General features: G+C 41.9%; 1 long non-coding RNA gene across 1 annotated transcript in view; it reads right to left on the bottom strand.

Moving 5' to 3' along the window:
* Positions 1–16,441: 16,441 nt before the first annotated feature.
* The window catches only part of LOC311601773, a 24,920-nt gene continuing 23,707 nt past the window's right edge, over positions 16,442–17,654 (bottom strand). Inside the window, exon 3 of the long non-coding RNA XR_014780651.1 lies at positions 16,442–16,631. This is a non-coding gene — a long non-coding RNA (uncharacterized lncRNA). The remainder of the gene's footprint in view (positions 16,632–17,654) is intronic.

Below are 17,654 nucleotides of genomic sequence, written 5' to 3'. Positions count from 1 at the left end.
AGCCAAAAAAGTCATTTCTGTTAACGATGCCCAAATGCATCTAAGAAGTGTGCAACTTGTTCCGTGGGTTAGAAAACGTCGAGAAACTGTCGTTTCTGCAAGCGCTGTGCTTCTACACATGTATTGGCTGAACAATGAAAGAGTACTGTAATGCATGTTTCTCCCAGCAAATACACTGTTTCTAAGGAAATGTGAACACACTGAGGAGACACTTGTGGGAGCTACTGTGACTAAAACTGAGCTTCCCTAGGCATAGGGAAGCAAGAGAAATGCTGATTTCATCAAACACAATTACATACTCAAAATCTGTACCACTGAGCCAATTGGCAATACTCGTGCGTTCTAAAGCACGTCTCTTTAGGCAAAAAACTCATTTCTGACAACATTGCCCAAATACATCTCAGAAGTGTACAACTTGTTTCCTGAGGTAGAAGACTTCGAGAAACTGTCGTTTCTGCAAGCGCTGTGCTTCTACACATGTATTGGCTGAACAATGAAAGAGTACTTTAATGCATGTTTCTCCCAGCAAATACACTGTTTCTAAGTAAATATGAGCACATTGAGGAGACACTTGTGGGAGCTACTGTGACTAAAACTGAGCTTCTCTACGCACAGGGAAGCAAGAGAAATGCTGATTTCATCAAACACAATTACATACTCACAATCTGTACTACTGCGCAAATAGGCAAAACTAGTGCGTTCTAAAGCACGTGTCTTTAGCCAAAAAAGTCATTTCTGTTACCGATGCCCAAATGCATCTCAGAAGTGTGCAACTTGTTCCGTGAGTTAGAAAACGTCCAGAAACTGTCGTTTCTGCAAGCACTGTGCTTCTACACATGTATTGGCTGAACAATGAAAGAGTACTGTAATGCATGTTTCTCCCAGCAAATACACTGTTTCTAAGGAAATGTGAACACACTGAGGAGACACTTGTGGGAGCTACTGTGACTAAAACTGAGCTTCCCTATGCATAGGGAAGCAAGAGAAATGCTGATTTCATCAAACACAGTTACATACTCAAAATCTGTACCACTGAGCCAATAGGCAAAACTCGTGCGTTCTAAAGCATGTCTCTTTAGGCAAAAAACTCATTTCTGACAACATTGCCCAAATACATCTCAGAAGTGTGCAACTTGTTTCCTGAGGTAGAAGACTTCGAGAAACTGTCTTTTCTGCAAGCGCTATGCTTCTACACATGTATTGGCTGAACAATGAAAGAGTACTTTAATGCATGTTTCTCCCAGACAATACACTGTTTCTAAGGAAATATGAGCACATTGAGGAGACACTTGTGGGAGCTACTGTGACTAAAACTGAGCTTCTCTACGCACAGGGAAGCAAGAGAAATGCTGATTTCATCAAACACAATTACATACTCACAATCTGTACTACTGCGCAAATAGGCAAAACTAGTGCGTTCTAAAGCACGTGTCTTTAGCCAAAAAAGTCATTTCTGTTAAAGATGCCCAAATGCATCTCAGAAGTGTGCAACTTGTTCCGTGAGTTAGAAAACGTCGAGAAACTGTCGTTTCTGCAAGCGCTGTGCTTCTACACATGTATTGGCTAAACAATGAAAGAGTACTGTAATGCATGTTTCTCCCAGCAAATACACTGTTTCTAAGGAAATGTGAACACACTGAGGAGACACTTGTGGGAGCTACTGTGACTAAAACTGAGCTTCCCTATGCGCCAGGAAGCAAGAGAAATGCTGATTTCATCAAACACAGTTACATACTTAAAATCTGTACCTCTGCGCCAATAGGCAAAACTCGTCCTTTCTAAAGCACGTCTCTTTAGGCAAAAAACTCATTTCTGACAACATTGCCCAAATACATCTCAGAAGTGTGCAACTTGTTTCCTGAGGTAGAAGACTTCGAGAAACTGTCGTTTCTGCAAGCGCTGTGCTTCTACACATGTATTGGCTGAACAATGAAAGAGTACTGTAATGCATGTTTCTCCCAGCAAATACACTGTTTCTAAGGAAATATGAGCACATTGAGGAGACACTTGTGGGAGCTACTGTGACTAAAACTGAGCTTCTCTACGCACAGGGAAGCAAGAGAAATGCTGATTTCATCAAACACAATTACATACTCACAATCTGTACTACTGCGCAAATAGGCAAAACTAGTGCGTTCTAAAGCACGTGTCTTTAGCCAAAAAAGTCATTTCTGTTAACGATGCCCAAATGCATCTCAGAAGTGTGCAACTTGTTCCGTGAGTTAGAAAACGTCGAGAAACTGTCGTTTCTGCAAGCGCTGTGCTTCTACACATGTATTGGCTGAACAATGAAAGAGTACTGTAATGCATGTTTCTCCCAGCAAATACACTGTTTCTAAGGAAATGTGAACACACTGAGGAGACACTTGTGGGAGCTACTGTGACTAAAACTGAGCTTCCCTATGCATAGGGAAGCAAGAGAAATGCTGATTTCATCAAACACAGTTACATACTCAAAATCTGTACCACTGCGCCAATAGGCAAAACTCGTGCGTTCTAAAGCACGTCTCTTTAGGCAAAAAACTCATTTCTGACAACATTGCCCAAATACATCTCAGAAGTGTGCAACTTGTTTCCTGAGGTAGAAGACTTCGAGAAACTGTCGTTTCTGCAAGCACTGTGCTTCTACACATATATTGGCTGAACAATGAAAGAGTACTGTAATGCATGTTTCTCCCAGCCAATACACTGTTTCTAAGGAAATATGAGCACATTGAGGAGACACTTGTGGGAGCTACTGTGACTAAAACTGAGCTTCTCTACGCACAGGGAAGCAAGAGAAATGCTGATTTCATCAAACACAATTACATACTCAAAATCTGTACTACTGCGCAAATAGGCAAAACTAGTGCATTCTAAAGCACGTCTCTTTAGCCAAAAAAGTCATTTCTGTTAAGGATGCCCAAATGCATCTCAGAAGTGTGCAACTTGTTCCGTGAGTTAGAAAACGTCGAGAAACTGTCGTTTCTGCAAGCGCTGTGCTTCTACACATGTATTGGCTGAACAATGAAAGAGTACTGTAATGCATGTTTCTCCCAGCTAATACACTGTTTCTAAGGAAATATGAGCACATTGAGGAGACACTTGTGGGAGCTACTGTGACTAAAACAGAGCTTCTCTACGCACAGGGAAGCAAGAGAAATGCTGATTTCATCAAACACAATTACATACTCACAATCTATACTACTGCGTAAATAGGCAAAACTAGTGCGTTCTAAAGCACGTCTCTTTAGCCAAAAAGGTCATTTCTGTTAAGGATGCCCAAATGCATCTCAGAAGTGTGCAACTTGTTCCGTGAGTTAGAAAACGTCGAGAAACTGTCGTTTCTGCAAGCGCTGTGCTTCTACACATGTATTGGCTGAACAATGAAAGAGTACTGTAATGCATGTTTCTCCCAGCAAATACACTGTTTCTAAGGAAATGTGAACACACTGAGGAGACACTTGTGGGAGCTACTGTGACTAAAACTGAGCTTCTCTACGCACAGGGAAGCAAGAGAAATGCTGATTTCATCAAACACAATTACATACTCAAAATCTGTACTACTGCGCAAATAGGCAAAACTAGTGCATTCTAAAGCACGTCTCTTTAGCCAAAAAAGTCATTTCTGTTAAGGATGCCCAAATGCATCTCAGAAGTGTGCAACTTGTTCCGTGAGTTAGAAAACGTCGAGAAACTGTCGTTTCTGCAAGCGCTGTGCTTCTACACATGTATTGGCTGAACGATGAAAGAGTACTGTAATGCATGTTTCTCCCAGCTAATACACTGTTTCTAAGGAAATATGAGCACATTGAGGAGACACTTGTGGGAGCTACTGTGACTAAAACAGAGCTTCTCTACGCACAGGGAAGCAAGAGAAATGCTGATTTCATCAAACACAATTACATACTCACAATCTATACTACTGCGTAAATAGGCAAAACTAGTGCGTTCTAAAGCACGTCTCTTTAGCCAAAAAGGTCATTTCTGTTAAGGATGCCCAAATGCATCTCAGAAGTGTGCAACTTGTTCCGTGAGTTAGAAAACGTCGAGAAACTGTCGTTTCTGCAAGCGCTGTGCTTCTACACATGTATTGGCTGAACAATGAAAGAGTACTGTAATGCATGTTTCTCCCAGCAAATACACTGTTTCTAAGGAAATGTGAACACACTGAGGAGACACTTGTGGGAGCTACTGTGACTAAAACAGAGCTTCTCTATGCACAGGGAAGCAAGAGAAATGCTGATTTCATCAAACACAATTACATACTCACAATCTGTACTACTGCGCAAATAGGCAAAACTAGTGCGTTCTAAAGCACGTCTCTTTAGGCAAAAAACTCATTTCTGACAACCTTGCCCAAATACATCTCAGAAGTGTGCAACTTGTTCCGTGAGTTAGAAAACGCGAGAAACTGTCGTTTCTGCAAGCGCTGTGCTTCTACACATGTATTGGCTGAACAATGAAAGAGTACTGTAATGCATGTTTCTCCCAGCAAATACACTGTTTCTAAGGAAATGTGAACACACTGAGGAGACACTTGTGGGAGCTACTGTGACTAAAACTGAGCTTCCCTATGCATAGGGAAGCAAGAGAAATGCTGATTTCATCAAACACAATTACATACTCAAAATCTGTGCCACTGCGCCAATAGGCAAAACTCGTGCGTTCTAAAGCACGTCTCTTTAGGCAAAAAACTCATTTCTGACAACATTGCCCAAATACATCTCAGAAGTGTGCAACTTGTTCCGTGAGTTAGAAAACGTCGAGAAACTGTCGTTTCTGCAAGCGCTGTGCTTCTACACATGTATTGGTTGAACAATGAAAGAGTACTGTAATGCATGTTTCTCCCAGCAAATACACTGTTTCTAAGGAAATGTGAACACACTGAGGAGACATTTGTGGGAGCTACTGTGACTAAAACTGAGCTTCCCTATGCGCCAGGAAGCAAGAGAAATGGTGATTTCATCAAACACAGTTACATACTCAAAATCTGTACCTCTGCGCCAATAGGCAAAACTCGTCCTTTCTAAAGCACGTCTCTTTAGGCAAAAAACTCATTTCTGACAACATTGCCCAAATACATCTCAGAAGTGTGCAACTTGTTTCCTGAGGTAGAAGACTTCGAGAAACTGTCGTTTCTGCAAGCGCTGTGCTTCTACACATGTATTGGCTGAACAATGAAAGAGTACTGTAATGCATGTTTCTCCCAGCAAATACACTGTTTCTAAGGAAATGTGAACACACTGAGGAGACACTTGTGGGAGCTACTGTGACTAAAACTGAGCTTCCCTATGCATAGGGAAGCAAGAGAAATGCTGATTTCATCAAACACAGTTACATACTCAAAATCTGTACCACTGCGCCAATAGGCAAAACTCGTGCGTTCTAAAGCACTTCTCTTTAGGCAAAAAACTCATTTCTGACAACATTGCCCAAATACATCTCAGAAGTGTGCAACTTGTTTCCTGAGGTAGAAGACTTCGAGAAACTGTCGTTTCTGCAAGCGCTGTGCTTCTATACATGTAATGGCTGAACAATGAAAGAGTACTGTAATGCATGTTTCTCCCAGCAAATACACTGTTTCTAAGGAAATATGAGCACATTGAGGAGACACTTGTGGGAGCTACTGTGGCTAAAACTGAGCTTCTCTACGCACAGGGAAGGAAGAGAAATGCTGATTTCATCAAACACAATTACATACTCAAAATCTGTACTACTGGGTAAATAGGCAAAACTAGTGCGTTCTAAAGCACGTGTCTTTAGCCAAAAAAGTCATTTCTGTTAAGGATGCCCAAATGCATCTCAGAAGTGTGCAACTTGTTCCGTGAGTTAGAAAACGTCGAGAAACTGTCGTTTCTGCAAGCGCTGTGCTTCTACACATGTATTGGCTGAACAATGAAAGAGTACTGTAATGCATGTTTCTCCCAGCAAATACACTGTTTCTAAGGAAATGTGAACACACTGAGGAGACACTTGTGGGAGCTACTGTGACTAAAACTGAGCTTCCCTAGGCATAGGGAAGCAAGAGAAATGCTGATTTCATCAAACACAATTACATACTCAAAATCTGTGCCACTGCGCCAATAGGCAAAACTCGTGTGTTCTAAAGCACGTCTCTTTAGGCAAAAAACTCATTTCTGACAACATTGCCCAAATACATCTCAGAAGTGTGCAACTTGTTTCCTGAGGTAGAAGACTTCGAGAAACTGTGGTTTCTGCAAGCGCTGTGCTTCTACACATGTATTGGCTCAACAATGAAAGAGTACTGTAATGCATGTTTCTACCAGCAAATACACTGTTTCTAAGGAAATATGAGCACATTGAGGAGACACTTGTGGGAGCTACTGTGACTAAAACTGAGCTTCTCTACGCACAGGGAAGCAAGAGAAATGCTGATTTCATCAAACACATTTAGATATCATATGTGCCACTGCGCAAATAGGCAAAACTAGTGCGTTTTGAAGCACGTTTCTTTAGGCATCAAACTCATTTCTGACAAAGTTGCCCAAATACATCTCAGAAGTGTGCAACTTGTTCCCTGATTTAGAAACGTCGGGAAACTGTCGTTCCTGCTAGCGCTGTGCTTCTACACATATATTCGGAGAACGGTGAAAGTGCAGAGTAATGCACGTTTCTCCCAGGAAATTCACCGTTTCTAAGGAAGTGGGAATACACTGAGAAGACACTTGTGGGTGATACTGTGGAAAAAACTGAGCTTCAATATGCACAGAGAAGGAAGAGAAATGCTGATTTCATCAAACACAATTACATACTCACAATCTGTACTACTGCGCAAATAATCAAAACTAGTGCGTTCTAAAGCATGTGTCTTCAGGAAAAAAACACATTTCTATTAACGTTGCCCACATGCATCTCAGAAGTGTGCAACTTGTTCCCTGAGTTAGAAAACGTCGAGTAACTGTCGTTTCTGCAAGCCCTGTGCTTCTACAAATGTCTTGGCTGAACAATGAAAGTGTACTGTAATGCACGTTTCTCCCAGCAAATACACTGTTTCAAAGTAAATGTGAACACACCTAGGAGACACATGTGGGAGCTACTGTGACTAAAACTGAGCTTCACTATGCGCCAGGAAGCAAGAGAAATGCTGATTTCATCAAACCCAGTTACAGACTCACAATCTGTACTACTGCGCAAATAGACAAAAGTAGTGCGTTCTAAAGCACGTCTCCTTAGGCAAAAAACTCATTTCTGACAACGTTGCCCAAATACATCTCAGAAGTGTGCAACTTGTTCCATGATTTAGAAAAGGTCGAGAAACTGTCGTTTCTGCTAGCGCTGTGCTTCTACACATGTATTCGCTGAACGGTGAAAGGGCACAGTAATGCATGTTTCTCCCAGCAAATACACTGTTTCTAAGGAAGTGCGAACACACTGACAGACACTTGTGGGAGTTACTGTGACTAAAACTGAGCTTCTCTACGCACAGGGAAGCAAGAGAAATGCTGATTTCATCAAACACAATTACATACTCACAATCTTTACTACTGCGCAAATAATCAAAACTAGTGCGTGCTAAAGCACGTGTCTTCAGGCAAAAAACTCATCTCTGTTAACGTTGCCCAAATGCATCTCAGAAGTGTGCAACTTGTTCCCTGAGTTAGAAAACGTCGAATAACTGTCGTTTCTGCAAGCGCTGTGCTTCTACAAATGTCTTGGCTGAACAATGAAAGTGTACTGTAATGCACGTTTCTCCCAGCAAATACACTGTTTCTAAGTAAATGTGAACACACCTAGGAGACACATGTGGGAGCTACTGTGACTAAAACTGAGCTTCCCTATGCGCCAGGAAGCAAGAGAAATGCTGATTTCATCAAACCCAGTTACAGACTCACAATCTGTACTACTGCGCAAATAGACAAAAGTAGTGCGTTCTAAAGCACGTCTCCTTAGGCAAAAAACTCATTTCTGACAACGTTGCCCAAATGCATCTCAGAAGTGTGCAACTTGTTTCCTGAGTTAGAAGACGTCGAGAAAGTGTCGTTTCTGCTAGCACTGTGCTTCTACACATGTATTTGCTGAACGGTGAAAAGGTACAGTAATGCACTTTTCTCCCAGCAAATACACTGTTGCTAAGGAAATGTGAACACACTGAGCAGACACAGGTGGGAGCTACTGTGACTAATACTGAGCTTCCCTACGCACACGGAAGCATGAGAAATGCTGATTTCATCAAACACAATTACATACCCACAATCAGAACTACAGCGCATATAGGCAAAACTAGTGCATTCTAAAGCACGTGTCTTTAAGCATAAACTCATTTTTGACAAAGTTGCCCAAATCTATCTCAGAAGTGTGCAACTTGTTCCCTGAGTTAGAAAACGTCGAGAAACTATCTTTTTCAGCTAGCGCTGTGTTTCTACACATGTATTTGCTGAACGGTGAAAGGGCACAGTAATGCACGATTCTCACAGCAAGTACACTGTTTCTAAGGAAGTGTGAACACACTGAGGAGACACTTGTGGGAGCTACTGTGACTAAAACTGAGCTTCCCTACCCACAGAGAAGCAAGAGAAAAGCTGATTTCATCAAACACAGTTACATACTCACAACTGTACTACTGCGAAAATAGGCAAAACTAGTGTGTTACAAAGCACGTGTCTTTAGGCAAAAAAACTCATTTCTGACAACGTTGCCTAAATGCATCTCAGAAGTGTGTAACTTGTTCCCTGAGTTAGATATCATTGAGAAACTTTCGTTCCTACTACCCCTGTGCTTCTACACATGTATTCGGTGAACGGTGAAAGGGCAGAGTAATGCACATTTCTCCCAGCAAATTCACCGTTTCTAAGGAAGTGTGAACACACTGAGGAGACACTTGTGGGTGATACAGTGAAAAAAACTGAGCTTCAATATGCACAGAGAAGGAAGAGAAATGCTGATTCCATCAAACACAGTTACATACACAGAATCTATACTACTGCGCAAATAGACAAAACGAGTGTGTTACAAAGCACGTGTCTTTAGGCAAAAATATCATTTCTGACAACGTTGCCCAAATATATCTCAGAAGTGTGCAACTTGTTCCCTGAGTTAGAAAACTTCGAGAAACTGTCGTTTCTGCTAGCGCTGTGCTTCTACACATATATTCGCTGAAGGGTGAATGGGCACAGTAATGCAAGTTTCTCCCAACAAATACACTGTTTCTAAGGAAGTGTGAACACAGTGAGGAGACATTTGTGGGAGCTACTGTCACAAAAACTGAGCTTCCGTAAGCAAAGGGAAACAAGAGAAATGCTGATTTCATCAAACACAATTACATACTCACAATCTGTACTACTGCGCAAATAATCAAAACTAGTGAGTTCTAAAGCATGTGTCTTCAGGAAAAAAACACATTTCTATTAACGTTGCCCAAATGCATCTCAGAAGTGTGCAACTTGTTCCCTGAGTTAGAAAACATCGAGTAACTGTCGTTTCTGCAAGCGCTGTGCTTCTACACATGTCTTGGCTGAACAATGAAAGAGTACTGTAATGCATGTTTCTCCCAGCAAATACACTGTTTCTAAGGAAATGTGAACACACTGAGGAAACACTTGTGGGAGCTACTGTGACTAAAACTGAGCTTCAATATGCACAGGGAAGCGAGAGAAATGCTGATTTCATCAAACACAGTTACAGACTCACAATCTGTACTACTGCGCAAATAGACAAAAGTAGTGCGTTCTAAAGCACGTCTCCTTAGGCAAAAAACTCATTTCTGACAACGTTGCCCAAATACATCTCAGAAGTGTGCAACTTGTTCCATGATTTAGAAAAGGTCGAGAAACTGTCGTTTCTGCTAACGCTGTGCTTCTACACATGTATTCGCTGAACGGTGAAAGGGCACAGTAATGCATGTTTCTCCCAGCAAATACACTGTTTCTAAGGAAATGTGAACACATTGAGCAGACACTTGTGGGAGTTACTGTGACTAAAACTGAGCTTCTCTACGCACAGGGAAGCATGCGAAATGCTGATTTCATCAAACACAATTACATACTCACAATCTTTACTACTGCGCAAATAATCAAAACTAGTGCGTTCTAAAGCACGTGTCTTCAGGCAAAAAACTCATCTCTGTTAACGTTGCCCAAATGCATCTCAGAAGTGTGCAACTTGTTCCCTGAGTTAGAAAACGTCGAGTAACTGTCGTTTCTGCAAGCGCTGTGCTTCTACAAATGTATTGGCTGAACAATGAAAGTGTACTGTAATGCACGTTTCTCCCAGCAAATACACTGTTTCTAAGTAAATGTGAACACACCTAGGAGACACATGTGGGAGCTACTGTGACTAAAACTGAGCTTCCCTATGCGCCAGGAAGCAAGAGAAATGCTGCTTTCATCAAACCCAGTTACAGACTCACAATCTGTACTACTGCGCAAATAGACAAAAGTAGTGCGTTCTAAAGCACGTCTCTTTAGGCAAAAAACTCATTTCTGACAACGTTGCCCAAATGCATCTCAGAAGTGTGCAACTTGTTTCCTGAGTTAGAAGACGTCGAGAAAGTGTCGTTTCTGCTAGCGCTGTGCTTCTACACATGTATTCGCTGAACGGTGAAAAGGTACAGTAATGCACTTTTCTCCCAGCAAATACACTGTTGCTAAGGAAATGTGAACACACTGAGCAGACACAGGTGGGAGCTACTGTGACTAATACTGAGCTTCCCTACGCACACGGAAGCATGAGAAATGCTGATTTCATCAAACACAGTTACATACCCACAATCTGAACTACAGCGCATATAGGCAAAACTAGTGCGTTCTAAAGCACGTGTCTTTAAGCATAAACTCATTTTTGACAAAGTTGCCCAAATCTATCTCAGAAGTGTGCAACTTGTTCCCTGAGTTAGAAAACGTCGAGAAACTATCTTTTTCAGCTAGCGCTGTGTTTCTACACATGTATTTGCTGAACGGTGAAAGGGCACAGTAATGCACGATTCTCACAGCAAGTACACTGTTTCTAAGGAAGTGTGAACACACTGAGGAGACACTTGTGGGAGCTACTGTTACTAAAACTGAGCTTCCCTATCCACAGAGAAGCAAGAGAAAAGCTGATTTCATCAAACACAGTTACATACTCACAACTGTACTACTGCGAAAATAGGCAAAACTAGTGTGTTACAAAGCACGTGTCTTTAGGCAAAAAAACTCATTTCTGACAACGTTGCCTAAATGCATCTCAGAAGTGTGTAACTTGTTCCCTGAGTTAGAAATCGTCGAGAAACTGTCGTTCCTGCTAGCCCTGTGCTTCTACACATGTATTCGGTGAACGGTGAAAGGGCAGAGTAATGCACATTTCTCCCAGCAAATTCACCGTTTCTAAGGAAGTGTCAACACACTGAGGAGACTCTTGTTGGAGCTACTGTGACTAAAACTGAGCTTCCCTAAGCACAGGGAAGCATGAGAAATGCTGATTTCATCATACACATTTAGATATTATCTGTGCTACTGCCCAAATAGGCAAAACTAGTGCGTTTTGAAGCACGTGTCTTTAGGCATCAAACTCATTTCTGACAAAGTTGCCCAAATACATCCCAGAAGTGTGCAACTTGTTCCCTGAGTTAGAAAATGTCTGGACACTGTAGTTTCTCCTAGCACTGTGCTTCGACACATGTATTCGCTGAACAGTGTAAGGGCACTTTAATGCACGTTTCTCCCAGCAAATACACTGTTTCTAAGGAAATGGAACACACTAAGGAGACACTTGTGGCTGATACTGTGACTAAAACTGAGCTTCCCTGTGCACAGGGAAGCAAGAGCAATGCTGATTTCATCAAACACAATTACATACTCACAATCTGTACTACTGCGCAAATAGGCAAAACTAGTGCGTTGTAAAGCACGTCCCTTTAGGCAAAAAACTCATTTCTGAAAAAGTTGCCCAAATGCATCTCCGAAGTGTACAACTTGTGCCCTGAGTCAAAAAACGTCAAGAAACTGTTGTGTCTGCTAGCACTGTGCTTCTACACAGTGAATGGGCACAGTAATGCACGTTTTTCCTAACAAATACACTGTTTCTAAGGAAATGTGAACACACTGAGAAGACACTTGTGGGAGCTACTGTGACTAAAACTGAGCTTCCCTACGCACAGGGAAGAAAGAGAAATGCTGATTTCATCAAACACAGTTACATACTCACAATCTGTACTACTGCGCAAATAGGCAAAACTAGTGCGTTCTAAAGCACGTCTCATTAGGCAAAAAACTCATTTCTGTTAATGTTGCCCAAATGCATCTCAGAAGTGTGCAACTTGTTCCCTGAGTTAGAAAACATCTGGACACTGTCGTTTCTCCTAGCACTGTACTTCTACACATGTATTCGCTGAACAGTGAAAGGGCACCTTAATGCACATTTCTCACAGCAAATACACTGTTTCTAAGGAAATGGAACACACTAAAGAGACACTTGTGGGAGCTATCGTGACTAAAACTGAGCTTCAATATGCACAGGGAAGCAAGAGAAATTCTGATTTCATCAAACACAGTTACATACTTACAATCTCTGCTACTGCGCAAATAGGCAAAACTAGTGCGTTTTGAAGCACGTGTCTTTAGGCATCAAACTCATTTCTGACAAAGTTGCCCAAATGCATCTCAGAAGTGTGCACCTTGTTCCGTGAGTTAGAATCCGTCTAAAAACTGTCGTTTCTGCTAGCGCTATGCTTCTACACATGTATTCGATGAACGGTGAAAGGGCACAGTAATGCACGTTTCTCCCAGCAAATACACTGTTTCTAAGGAAATGTGAACACCCTGAGGAGACACTTGTGGGAGCTACTGTGACTAAAAGTGAGCTTCCCTACGCACAGGGAAGGAAGAGAAATGCTGATTTTATCAAACACAATTACATACTCTAAATCTGTACTACTGCGCACATAGGCATTACTAGTGTGTTCTAAAGCACGTCTCTTTAGGCCAAAAACCTAACCCTAACACTAATCCTAACCCTGAGTCCTAAACCTAACCTAACCCTAACCCTAACCCTAACCTTAACCCTAAGTCTTAACCCTTACCTAACCCTAACCCTAACCCTACCTTAACCCTAACCCTAACACTAACCCTAATAGCCCTAACGCTAACCCTAACCCTAAACCTAACTCTAACCCTAACACTAGTTCTAACGCTAACCTAACCCTAACAACAAGCCTAATCCTAACCCTAACCATGACCCTGAGTACTAACCCTAACCTAATCCTAAACCTAACCATAACCGTGAGTCCTAACACCAACATAAACCCAAACCTAACCCTAAACCTAACCCTAAGCCTAACCTAAACCTAGCCCTAACCCTAACCCTGAGTCCTAATCCTAACCTAACTCTAACCCTAAACCTAACACTGACACTAATGTTAACCCTAACCCTAACCCTAACCCTAACCCTAACCCTAACACTAACACTAACACTAACACTAACACTAACACTAACACTAACACTGAACCTAATCCTATCCCGAAACCTAACCTTAGTCCTAACCCTAACCCAAACCCTAACCTTGGGTCCTACCCTACCCTAACCCTAACCTTAACCCTAACCCTGAATCCTAAAACTAAGGTAACCCTAACTCTAACCCTGCCCCTAACCCTAACACTAACACTAACACTTACTCTAACCCTAACCCGAACACCCTAACCATAATCGTAACCGTAATCCTGAGTCCTAACACTAATATAACTCTACCACTAATACTAATGCTAACCCTAACCCTAACCCTAACCTAACCCTAAAACTGAACCTAATCCTAACCCTGAGTCCTAACCTAAACCTAATCCTAACCTAAAACTACCCCTAACCCTAAACCTAACCCTAACCCTGAGTCCTAAACCTAACCTATTCCTAACCCTATCTCTTACCTTGAGTCCTAAAATCTAACCTAACCCTAACAATAACTCTAACTCTAACCTTAACTCTGACTCTAATCCCCTAACCCTAACTCTCTAACCCTAACCCTAACCCTAAACTTAACCCTAACCCCTTTCCTAACTACAACCATAACCCTGAGTCATAACCCTCACCTAAACCTAACCCTGACCCTAAACCTGACTCTAAACGTAACCCTAACCATGAGTCCTAACTCTAACCTAACCTTAACCCTAACCCTAACCAAACCCTAGTTCTAACCTTAACCCTAACGCTAACCTAACCCTAATTCTAAACCTAACACTAAACTTAAACCTAACCCTGAATCTTAACCCAAACTTAACCCTAACCCTAAACTAACCCTAACCCTAACTCTAACCCTGAGTCTTAACCCTAACCTAAGCATAAAACTAACCCTAACTCTAACCCTAACCCTAACCCTAACCTAACCCTATCCCTATCCCTAAACCTAACCCTAACCCTAATCCTGACCCTAACCATAACCCCATAACCCTTACGCTCTAACTTGAACCATAACCCTAATCTTAACCCTAACCCTAACCCTAAACCTAACCCTAACACTAACCCTAACTCTCACTCTAATCATAACCATAAACCTAACCCTAACCCTAACACTGAGTCCTAACCTGAACCTAAGCCTAACCTAACCGTGAGTCCAAACCCTAACCTAAACCTAAACCTACCCATAATCCTAACCGTAATATTGTGTCCTAACCCTTACCTACACCCATCCCTAACCCTAACCCTAACACTAACACCATTACCCTTACCCACCAACCCTAAGCTTAACCCTAACCTTATCCCTAAGTTTGAGTCCTAACCCTAAGCTAATCCTAATTCAAACCTTAACCCTAACCCTGAGTCCTAACCCTAACTTAATCCTAACACTAACCCTAAACTTAACCCTGAGTCCTAACCTTAACCTAACCCTAACCCTAATCCTGACACTAACGCCAACCCTAACCCTGAGTACTATCCCTAACCCTTTCCCTAACCTTAACCTTAACACTAAACCTAAAACTAACCCTAATCCTAACTCTAACCCTAACCTTAACACTAACCCTAAAACTAACACTAAATTTGACTCTAACCCCAACTATAATCTTAACCCTAACCATAACCCTGAGTTCTAACCCTAACCTAACCCTTACCTTAACCTTAACCCTAACCCTATATCTAACCTTGAATCCTACCCTTAACTTAACCCTAACCCTAACCATAACCCAAACCTAACACTAACCCTAACACTAACCTTGAGTACTAACGCTAACCTAACCTAAACGTAACCATGACCCTGAGTCCTAACCCTAACCTAACCCTAACCCTAACCATGTGTCGTAACCCTAACCTAACCCTAACACTAACCCCAATACTAACCCTAACCCTAAACCTAACCCTAACCCTGACTTTACTCTAACTCTAAACCCAACCCTAACCTAACCATAACACAAAACCTCATCCTAACACTAACCCTGAGACCTAACCCTAGCCTAGCCCTAACCCAAACCCTAACTCTACCCTTACCGTAACCCTAACAACCCTAACGCTAACCCTAAACCTAACCCTAACCCTGAGTCCTAAAGCTAACCTAAGCCTAACATCAAGCCTAACCCTAACCCTAACCCTAACCCTAACCCTGAGTCCTAACTCTAACCTAACCCTAACCCTGAGTCCTAAACCTAACGTAACCCTAAGCCTAACTCTAAACCTAACCCTAAGCCTAACCTATCACTAACCCTAGCCCTAACACTGAGTCCTAACCCTTACCTAACTCTAAACCTAAACCTAACACTAACACTAATCCTAACCCTGATCCTAACCCTGACCCTAACCGTGACCCTAAACCTAACCTTAACTTTAACCCTAACACTAACCTAACCCTAACCCTAACCCTAAAACTAACCCTAACACTAACACTAACCCTAACTCTAACACTAACACTGAACCTAACCCTATCCCTAACCCTAACCTTAGCACTAACACTAACACTAACCCTAACCATGAGTCCTACCCTAACCTAACACTAACCCTAATCCTAACCCTAACCCTGAATACTTTCCCTAAGATAACCCAACCGTAACACTGACCCTAACCCTAATCTAACACTAACACTTACTCAAACCTTAAAACCCTAACCATAATTCTAAACCTAACCCTGAGTCCTAACCCTAACCTACCCTAACACTAACATTAACACTAACCCTAATCCTAACCCTAACCCTGAATCCTTTCCCTAAGATAACCCAACCGTAACGCTGACCCTAACCCTAACTCTAACACTAACACTTACTCAAACCCTAAAACCCTAACCCTGAGTCCTAACCCTAGCCTAAACTTAATCCTAACCATAACTCTAATCCTAACACTGAGTTCTAAACCTAAGCTATTCCTAACCCTAACCCTAAACCTGAGTCCTAAATCTAACCTAACCTTAACCCTAAATCTAACCCTGATTCTAACCATCTAACTATAACCCTCTAACCCTAACCCTAAACTTACCCTAACCCCTATCCTAAACCTAAGTCCTAACCCTAACCTAAACCTAACCCTGACCCCAATGCTGACCCTAACCCTAACCCTAACCCTAACCCTGAGTCCTAACCCTAACCTAACTTTAACCATAACCCTAAACAAACCCTAACCCTAATTTTAACCCTAACCCAGAGTCCTAACCCTAACCTAACCCTAGCTCTAACCCTAAAACTAACCCTAAACCTAAACCTAACCCTGAGTCATAATACAAACCTAACCCTAACCCTAACCTAACCCTAACCCTAAACCTAACTCTAACCTTAACTCTAACCCCTCCCCTAAACCTAACCCCATAACCCTTATGCATTAACCCTAATCTTAACACTAACACTAACACTAACACTAACACTAACACTAACACTTACCCTAACACTAACCCTAACTATAACCATAAACCTAACCCTAACCCTAACGCTGAGTCCTAACCCTAACCTAAGACAAACCCTGAACCTAACCCTAACGTAAACCTAACAGTGAGTCCTAACTCTAACCTAATCCTTAACCAATACCTACCCCTAACCGTAACCTTGAGTCCTAACCCTAACCTAACAATATCCCTAATCCTAACTATAACTCTAACGCCCTATCACTTACCCCCTAACCCTAACCTTAACTATAACCCTAACACTAACGGTGAGTCCTAACACTAACCTAACCCTAATCCTAACCCTGAGTACTACACCTAAACTAACCTTGACACTAACCGTAACCTTAACCCCGAGTCCTAAATTTAACCTAAACCTAAATCTAACCATAACTATAACACTGAGTCCTAAACTTAACCTAACCATAACCCTAACTTAACTTTATCCATAACCCTAAACAAACCCTAACCCTAATCTTAACCCTAACCCTAACCCTAACCCTAAACCTTACACCAACCCTAACCCTAACCCTAAGTCCTATCCCTAACCTAACCATTTCCCTAAACTTAATCTTAACACTAACACTAAACCTAACACTAACTCTAAACACTAACCTTTACTCTAACACTAACCCTAACACTAACTCTAAACCCAACCATAACCATAACCCTAACCCTAACCGTAATCCTAGTCCTAACCCTAACCCTAACCCTAACCCTAACCCTAACCCTAACCCTAACCCCTACCCTAACTCTAACCTTGAGTCCTGCCCCTAAACTAACCCTAACCCTAAGCTTAACCTAACACTACCCCTATATCTAACACTAACCCTGAGTACTAACCCAAACCTAACCCTGATCTAAACCTAACCCTAACCGTGAGTCCTAACCCTAC

This window comes from Acomys minous (genome assembly GCF_964271855.1).
Source record: "Acomys minous genome assembly, chromosome: 7".
In the NCBI taxonomy this organism is placed as follows: Eukaryota; Metazoa; Chordata; class Mammalia; order Rodentia; family Muridae; genus Acomys; species Acomys minous.
The sequence above is the reverse complement of the archived record's forward strand: the minus strand, read 5'-3'. Positions and strand labels throughout refer to the sequence as shown.